General features: G+C 30.6%; 1 long non-coding RNA gene across 1 annotated transcript; it reads left to right on the forward strand.

The window, feature by feature from the left end:
* The first annotated feature begins 949 nt into the window (after positions 1–949).
* LOC146999086 (uncharacterized) lies at positions 950–5,431 on the forward strand. The gene is made up of 2 exons (XR_015040590.1): positions 950–2,045; positions 4,831–5,431. It is a non-coding gene; the product is annotated as an uncharacterized LOC146999086 (long non-coding RNA).
* Positions 5,432–9,751: the final 4,320 nt, after the last annotated feature.

Consider the following 9,751-nt stretch of genomic DNA (forward strand, 5'->3'; position numbering starts at 1 on the left):
ATGTCCCATTAAGGGTAATAAATGACATTTTGTAGCACCCAATCTTCTTGAGAAAGAAATAGGGGACAGCACAGTTCGTGGATTAGATGAGAGGGGGATGGGGATCTTCGATGAAATTTAGCGCAGTTCGTACCCTACCGTTTTGAGGTTATATTTTGTGTTTTAGGATGCAGTTGTAGAATATTTTATCGTATTTTTTCAGTTTATGTATAAATTAAATATATACAAAAGAAAAAGCATGTTGCCATATTTTCAGATTATTAACGTGACCAACATTCATTCGACGTTTGAAAAATTATGTCAGCGCAGCAGAAAATAAAATATTGTTACGGTTTTTGTATTGATTTAGCTATTTTTAAATAGAATTAATTACAAATGTTTTATATCACCGTGCAATGCAGCACAAGACTTATATGAAGAGAAAGCTACGTTGGAAAAATTAAAAATACAGGAGTACGCGCATTTAATAAATAGATATCTCGTAACTGTACGCTTTTGCTTTTCGGGGAAAATCGAGAAAATTCTCGCATATTTAAAAAGCTTATAAAAAAGCGGGAGGAAAACCTCTCAGTTCAGTTTGTTTAGAAAACTGTTGTTGTTTACTGTAGCGAATTCGCGGTGAAATTGGATTAGCTTTCTTTGTTTTGAATTAGTTCTGTTGAACGTTTTGGTAATTTAAAAGATAATTACTGTGAAATATTACAAAATTGAACGAATATCTGAGGAAATTTAAGCATTTTATTTTATTTGTTGTGACAATAATAAGTTTTATTCACTTTTCATTAGACTTGTGCATTGAATTTATAACGAACCCGTACGCACGCAACAAAATTATTTTTCTTTTATATCTCTGTTACTTTTTCTGCAGCAAAACAGTATGCTGTTTATAACTGACGAAATATTTTCAAATCGTTAAATAAAAATGCATATTTTATTACAATTAAAAATGACGAGTGTGCATTAATGCCTATTTTATTACAATTAAATGAATTATAAAATAATTATAATTTATTTTAATTGAAAGAGTACACAGAAAAAGTAAAAATATACAGTAAGTAAAAATGAATAATTATTATTACTATTGTCAAAAATTAATTGTTTAGTATCCTGTATATATTATTGCTTGAAACCTGCCTTAGCTCAGGGATTTGTTTTTGTTTTTGTTTCAGGTAATACGAAATGGAAGCATTTGCAGTACTTCGGCGCTGATCGTAAAATTATTCAATTTACAAACCTATGTTTTAAATAAACACTAATATTTATGGATAATTCCTTTCGAATGGTCAAGTAATACTGCAATCACATTATATGACAAACATTTACAATTGTTTATTTAGTTACAATTTCTGCAGTATATTCTCGAAAATTCCGCAGTCTTTTTTATCGATTAACAATACCGCACCCGCAAAGCGCATTTGTTATGACGTCATAAACTGCCTTATTACTTCAGTAAGTTTGTAAGCATTCGCTTGTGAAAAATTTATGCGTCGAAAAAGCTACTCTCATCTCGTTTTGTTGCTCATTACCAAGTAAGAAAATCAAAATTTTGAGATTTAAAAACATTTTTAATTGTTATGTCTATTACTTTAACGTTTTGTATCAGCAAAAAGGGAGAAAATGCAGTTGGTATATAGAACTTAATTTCGTATTGTGGCGCATGAATCCAGTGATAAGTCCAGTTTTAATTTATAAGTAGGCCCCTTGCCAGATTTGGGAGTTCAAGTGAAGGAAAGGTTTGGGAGTATTTCCGAAGTAATGAACATTTTTCTAAATTCGAGTAAGTATGAATGCGTTAGGTAGAGGTAAGTGATAACCATCCTTTCTACTTAAATATTTTTTCTGTTGAGAAAGGTTTCATGTAAATATTGTAACCGACATATGATTTTCGTTTAAATAAAACCTTTTCTTACCAACCCCTAGGAAATAAGATGTAAATTCTAAGTGGCAACTGTGCTAGTGTGGTATTTAGCAGTTGTAATTATTAGAAGCTTTATCAACAGAGAAGTGTGGATAAAGTGCAGCTGTACAGATGAAACTGGTTTTTGGTATTAATTTTTTAAGTCAGAACTTAGTCGCAATATGTATAATTTGAGAAGCAACTTGCATGCTTTTTTTATATTAATGCTTTATTTCATATGAGTGCATGATATGAATGGAAAAACAAGTGTTTAGACATTATTTTTACTACGTCATCGGGATAGGAAACGTTCTAATTTCATGTTTTATCCTACCTTATGTGGAATAATACTGTATGTGATCGCTTTTTTTTTGAAGTTGGATGAACCTGTGTTTCACTTCGAGTAAGCTTCAGGTGGGGGGAGGCCAAATAAAATGGCACTAATTTGTATAATTTCGGGAAACCTGTCGACGCTGCTTCCAACTCCGAATTCATAAATCCGTGTTTGAATACAAGTAAGCATAAATGATAGCCTGATGCGATGATACTGCTAATTTTTCCTGTAATAACTATATTGATGACGCCTATGTTGGAATTTAAGTAAGCATTAATATTGAGACTGATGCGAATTTTTCCTCTTATTACGATATCATTGATCCCATAAATGCCATAATAAAAGTGCGATGAAAATCTCGAGTCTTTAAACAGAATCTGATACGAGAAACACGCTAATTGTGAAATAAGTATTAGCATTTATTAGAGTAATGAAGAGTTATACGATGAACATGCAAGGGAATGATTAGATGAAACATTTATTGTTTTTATTTGAGGTTTCTTTTTACTGTTGGGGATTAGTTGTTGTCGAGTGTTACGTAGCAGTAGCTACAACTTTCCTTGATATATGTTCCTTTGAAATGTTACTGAAAGAAATGTGCATTATATCTGAAAAAATATGTATTCGAGAAGTCGTGTGATTAGCATTTGTTTTAGCTGTTAAAGGTAAAAGCTTTTGTTACTGTAAATATGAAAATTGTATCGGTATGTGTGTTGCACGTTTGATTAGAACGGTTTCATCGCTTGTATATAAAAACTATCTGACGTATGTTCTTAAACGAAAATTCTTTTTCATAATATTCTAATTTGTGTTTGATTATGTATGAATCTTCATTTAATGGTTTATATATAACCTCACATCTGTTTTATGTGGAAATAACTATCAATGCAACTACAATGCATACTGGGTTTAGGCCTGGGCGGCATGTTTTTTGTTTTTTCAGATTTGTTAGAACACTCCACTGTAGCGACTGGTAGGAGAACCTAGCAGGGAACCATTATCTCAGGTGATGTGGTATGTGTCAGGTAGAAGTATTCACTGAAGTCTCTTTTACTTTCTAAAGAGAAAGTGAGAGTAAGTTCTTAGCCAGATTTGTATGCTACAGGATCTTACATTCTTTAAGGCACATGGCAGTAGTCAAATTAGTTGCAACTAAGGAAGAAGAGTTCGGATCATTCGATCCATGTTAAAAATACTGGAAACCGCTTATCGAAGGGAAACTATATGCATGTTTAGATGGCATCAGCAAAAATGTTTATCACCAGTGTGACCGAAAAAAATTAGGAACGATTTTTGTAAACATGTATTGGTTTTTATACTCTAAAAATTTTATTGCTAATATTTGATTTACTAATTTTTTAACTTATTGGGCTGTTTTTCTGTCCTAATGCAAAATTCCGTAACGTGGAAGTTTTAACTGATCTCTCTTAATGTCATTGAAGGTTACAAGAGTTAAATGTATGGTAACTTGATTCTATAAAATTATATTTATATATAATTTGAACTCCATTACAGGTAAGATTTAATGAACTCATTTTACCTATATTTTTTGTGGCAGGTTAATGCGATTATCTGTGCATTTTTTTTTTGCTAGATGAACGAGCATTAACACTGTATTTTGATATGTAGTTGGGGATCGTAATTTTATGGTATAATTGAATGTTAACTTGTTATGATGGGGAAACCAGTTTTACAAATTTATTTCAGGTTGACTTCCCTTACGCACTTTCATTTTTTAATCTGTTATTTTCAGGTTTAGCCTCTTTTTAACTTTCTATATAAAAGCTGCAGACTTGGTATGAAATAAGGAATCTTTCTGAGAAAAACGATGGTTAACTTAAAGGCGTTGAGAGAGACATAGCAAGAAAAAGGCGTATAATTTGATTTCATTTTATTCCTAAAATTATGAGATTCATTGAATTACATTGCTAGCAAATATATTAACTTTAATGTTAAAATTTCTTTCAGAAATAGCATTAAAATATATCACTGTTGATTCTCAGAATTTTAGTAAAATTTCACTGTCTTGTTAATTTAAAAAGTTAATTATATCACTCTTGTTAATTTAAAAAATATTTATTTTATGATGAGGCTAGTTAAATAATATATGTAAATTAACACGCAGTTGAAAGCAACGAAAGCTAAAGATGTTTAGCATTTTTCCTTATTAGGAGTTTTTATTGCTGATTAAGGTATATTTAAGGTTAAAATAGTATAAGTGTGTGAATTTAGATATCAAATTTGATTTTAAGTTCTTATATTTTACTAAATACTTATATTTTACTAAATAACTTACTAAATAATTACTTACTTTCATTTTACTAAATAATTACTTAAGTTCTTATATTTTACTAAATAAAGTGAAATTTCTTAAGTTCTGAAATTGTTGAAATGGTGATGAGTTGTTTCTAAACCTCATTCCATTTTGAGCTGTAAGTAGATGATTCTTCAGTTATTTGTACCTCAAATTACTAATCATTTGTTTGTGAGATTCCCAGTATTTGTTAATGAAGGTGACATAACTTAAGAGCATTGTTTGTAATTTTCTCTCAATCTTAGTAAGATTTCAATGCGTTCTCAATTTCAAATCTGATTCCAGCTGCCGTAAATTCTAATGATCTTGAAACCAAATTTGAAGCTTCTTAGGTAAAATTGGCCATTCCTACATGGATTTGTATGTTCCTCTTCTGCTTTCGAAAAATGCGTGCGAAATGGAGAAATCAAGGTGCTTGACCTAGACCAGTACAACCAATTTCAGTGTGATTCTTCAGAGTACCCTCATTGATCTGGTATTTTCTAAATGGAGAAATTAAAAGTGCTTGTTACTTGACCTAGAATAACCGATGTAGCCAGTTTACAGTGTGATACTTCTGTTGCATCCCACATTGAAGTACCATCATTTAAGTTTTTTGCCTGATCCTTTTTTGCAACAATGTGCGATTGCCACTTAAATTTATTTACTTGTACAGTTGCCTTCGTACTGTGTGAAAAATGGAGCTTGTGGAGAAAGATGGAAAAAGTTTTAAATGACATTTAGCCCTTAAAGACTTAAATGATTCTCAAATTTGATTAGCTGTGTATGTAATCATTTTATTATTGATTTTAAAAAGCTATTACAATGATGTAACTATTCATGTAAAAAGTTTTCCTGTAAAAAAAGTATATGAAGATTTATATAAATAAAAATTATTTGAGTTTTCTGTCTTGGTTTGAGTAAATTTAAAAACTGATCTGTTAATGGCAGCTACTGCAAGAAGATGCTAGTGAAAGGTAGGTGAATATTTTTTTTTTTAAGCATATGAAAATAATGCATCATGGGAAATGTATTATGACTAGGTGTGATGAAAAGTATGTGGTAATGTAATACAGTTGAAATGTGTAAAACATTTTGATAATGCAGTTTATTCTGTACAAAAACGAAAGGTTGGGTTTAAAGAATTGAAAATTCTAGAGTATATTGTAATGTGAGTGTGTTGTACAAAAACGAAAGGTTGGGTTTAAAGAATTGAAAATTCTAGAGTATATTGTAATGTGAGTGTGTTAAGTTTCTTCTAGTGGAGGATTAGACATAGTCAACAGATTTACAAGTTGTGATTATTTAGTGGGACTAAATGCTTTGCACAGACGTTCAATGAAAATTATAAAGTAAAACCTTGAAAAGGGATAAAAGTATCAAAAACATTTAACAAATAATCAGCTATTCTCATTAAAATTTTAACAAGTATCGATTTTGCAGTTAATTCTTGTTAATGAAAGTAGGCAACTAAGAGGTCTCCTGTAAATAACATGCATGTAGAATAACCAGCTTCACAAACTAATTCTGTTTCTACGTAGTAAAAGTTAAATAGTTCATTGGGAAACAGTTTTCGTAATTTTAAGAGTAAATGTCAGGACTTGGAAAACCAAACAGATACTTGTTGCATGGAATTGAATATTGCTCTTAATCTACTGAAGACGTGTATCAAATATGGTAAAAAAACAAAATAAATCTGGAAAAGCTCGTCTGCAAAAAGAGACGAGTTTTTCAAATAAAATGAGTGTCTGGAAGGTAACAGATAAGGAGCTTTAAATAAACATTTGAAACATATTATTAGAGTAAGTGCACCTAATGTTCAGATTAGTATTTTTGTCCTCTTAGGTTATGAAATGAAAAGTAGTCAAAAATATAAAGTAGTCTAAAACACTTAATCCAGGTGTTAGTACATTTATAGGTTTCAGCATATGAAGGCAGAGAGAGTGTAAAAATAATTTCTTTGATCTAAAAAAAAAAAAGGTTTTGATTCAGAGTAAGTGACCTAATAATGCAGTGTCACTGGAAAAAAATGAACATTTATGTCAGCTCCTGGTTCTTAATAGAAAGAAACATATGAAAACTAATGAAATGTGGTTTGTGCTTATAAAGATAAATGATTTGCTGCCCTTAGGTACAGTTCAGAACTTCTTGGGTGTGGTAGTGTTTCTTGCAATTAAAAAAATAACGTGTATTGGAAAACATAAGTAAATTGGTACATTTCATGCAAAAGGTGGAATATATTGAAACTTAAGCAAAAAGGTGACGTGAATCGAAATGCAAGATTTTATAAAGCAAGTGTAAAGTTTTAACAAAGTAAGTCAAAAGTCGTTAATCCGAAATAAAATTTCCGATGCTGGAGCTGCCAAAGGTTCTACAAAGGGAAAATAGGTTTTGATGTCCATCGAACAAAAAGTGGAATTGCTGCAAAAAATGAATAAAGGCTCCTTTTCCTTTGTTTTGTAAGATGCGCAATGAACTGGAAGTTGATCTGTTAGCATTATCCTTCTCTTCAGAGCAGATTTTTTTATTTTATTCGGCTTATAATTCCTTACTAAATGTAGTATTTCATCTCGAAGTACTCAGTCTTTGATTTGATTTAAATCAAATTCCTAGTCGTCATAAATATCATGAGTACAAATCAAAAAGGTTTTGGGTTGCAATTTTCTAAATTTGACTGTGTAATGTATGCTTTATGCATACGTGTCTTGAAAGAAATGTCTAATTAAGTAAATAAATATTAAGTTTTTTTTTGTAAATGTTGATACCCTTTAGATCATAGATGCTTTATTTCATAAATTATGGCTTCATATTTTTAATTTTACAATTTCTGCATGCCATCTTACCAGATGTAAACTGATGATCTTTTATAAATTATGGCTTCATATTTTTAATTTTACAATTTCTGCATGCCATCTTACCAGATGTAAACTGATGATCTATAATCCGGAATCGCCGAAGTCTCCACGAGTCCGGATTAAAAACTTTTGACTGTATAAGTAAAATGGTCTATCAAAAGAGTTTGCACTGGTAGATGTGTAGAGTTTATAACGGCAGATTTTTCGTATTAACTTTATATACTGTGTTTAAAGTCCTACAGTGTGATATTAAAAAATATAACTGAAATACATTGAAAAATTTGAAAAATTTCAATAAACTATTTCCCTAATAAATTGTAAAAAATTTCTTAACTATTTCCCTAATAAATACAATATATACGGTGTGTTTAAAGTATCTGATGAGTTCCCCAAACATACATACATAAATATTGGTGCAGATCTCCTGAGTTTGCCTGGCAATGCTAATTGTCAAACCTAGGTATCCGAAATAATGTGTGAAAATTACTATTCGTGATGTGACTTCTTCATAGAGAAAATGATTGTAATAGTGTGTGTAATAAAACACCAAAATTAATATATTTATGTTCTAATACAAATGCAGGTGTATTACGGCTGACAAGCACCGAATTCTAGGAGTTAAAATGTAATTTCTCATAGAAAGTGGATTATCATGACAGCATGCCAAGATTTTGTGAACAAAGTAAACAACATAAACTGAGGAACAATTTACAAGGAATCTTAACAAAACTGAAGTGTTAAATTAAATGCGCTGAAGGATTTCTAGGCAATAAGATTAATATATGTGACGTATTGCATTACAGTCAGATGCATTTAAATCAGCAAGGAATGTTTTTAGTGTTTGATGTGTCCCAGAAATTCCACAGCTAAAGGAACGGAATATACAGGGAATAGTGCTATAAATATATAAACAGAAGAGTCCTTAATCTGCAGTTTGAGTATATTCTGTTGTGAAAATCTTAGGTGCCCATACATGAAATTGTTCCAGATAAGAATTTTCCAATTAAACTCGAAGTAAGTAAACAGACGTGCAACAGGTAATAAACATGTATGTGAAATGAAAATATGAGGTGGGAATTATGAATGAACTATGAACCTAACATGAAATTTTACTGACAGAGGGAAAAGTAAATTTTTGTGAGTTACGAGTTTGCAAAATATTGTCAGTGACAGTAGCATTAAATAAAATTCAGCTTTGAATCATTCTTCAGAAAATCATTTCATGATGATATGTATAAAATGAGGCTGGCATAGACTTCCTGGAAGGTAGACAAAAGTACTTCAGCTTTATATATATGTAATATTCAGGTTTATATGTATATATATGTAATGCTGTGTAATAATCAGGAATGTGGTCCCTAAACAAATGAAATAATATTTACTGTGAAAAGCCTGTAGAATTACGATAGTGACAGAAAATAATTATTACAAATTAAGCTGATTTCAGTACATTCAGAGTGTGAAGTTGAAACGTCCTGTGTCATATTTGGAAATATGTTCCCTTTTGAAAAGTGGTATTTTGATATATGCTGCAAAGAAACTGTAGAAATCAAATTTTTACTAGATATAGTCTGTAGAGTGAAAAGAGCATGATAGACAGAAACACAAAGTTCCTACCTAAAATTCTTACAAATTTGTAGTTTTAGAGGTAATCCGGTTTTGTGAAGTGGACTAACAGAAACAGCGTTGGTATGCAAAAATGAGTTTATTAATGTATGAATTAACTAACAGTGGTATAGAGAGTTTTCAGAAGGTGGAGAAAAAGTATATCAAATTTGCAGATCTATCATCCTGCGTATTAATTAAATTTAGTCCCTTATTACTGCGAAACGTCTGTTGAATTGACCGTGTATGACAAAGGGAAAATATAAATTCTTACAAATTAGGTGTCATAAGTCATTAAGTCTAAAGTTAGTTCCTTTTTATCATTTATCATTCTTACTGTGTCAAGCAGATAGAAACATGTCCTCCCGATTTAAAATAAAAGTTAATAATATGAGCATGCGAAAGTGCTCTGTGGTAAAAAAAATCTAAAGAAAAGAAGGTTAGCAAGTTGTAATCATTGAATTACAATACTAGTTCTGACTACTGTGTACATGATAAGTCTGTCATGCATTAAAAATCTTAAGTTATTAATTATGGTTTTAAAGAATGACCCTTGTCCTAACTACAATATAAAGGTATCTGCCTTGGTTTAGAAATTAACAAATGGTGTAATTTTAACAGTGAAGGTGCGAATGGTAAAGTTGAGTATTTTCAATATTTACAGCGAAACGTCAATAGAATTAAGAGAGTGACAGAAACAGAATTCTTATAAATTAAGAGATTGCAATACATTCAGAGTGTGGAAGTTAAATCATCCTGTGTAATAA

This window comes from Stegodyphus dumicola, chromosome 1, assembly GCF_044657685.1.
Source record: "Stegodyphus dumicola isolate Sdum_Otavi_A_Nest chromosome 1, ASM4465768v1".
Lineage (NCBI taxonomy): Eukaryota > Metazoa > Arthropoda > Arachnida > Araneae > Eresidae > Stegodyphus > Stegodyphus dumicola.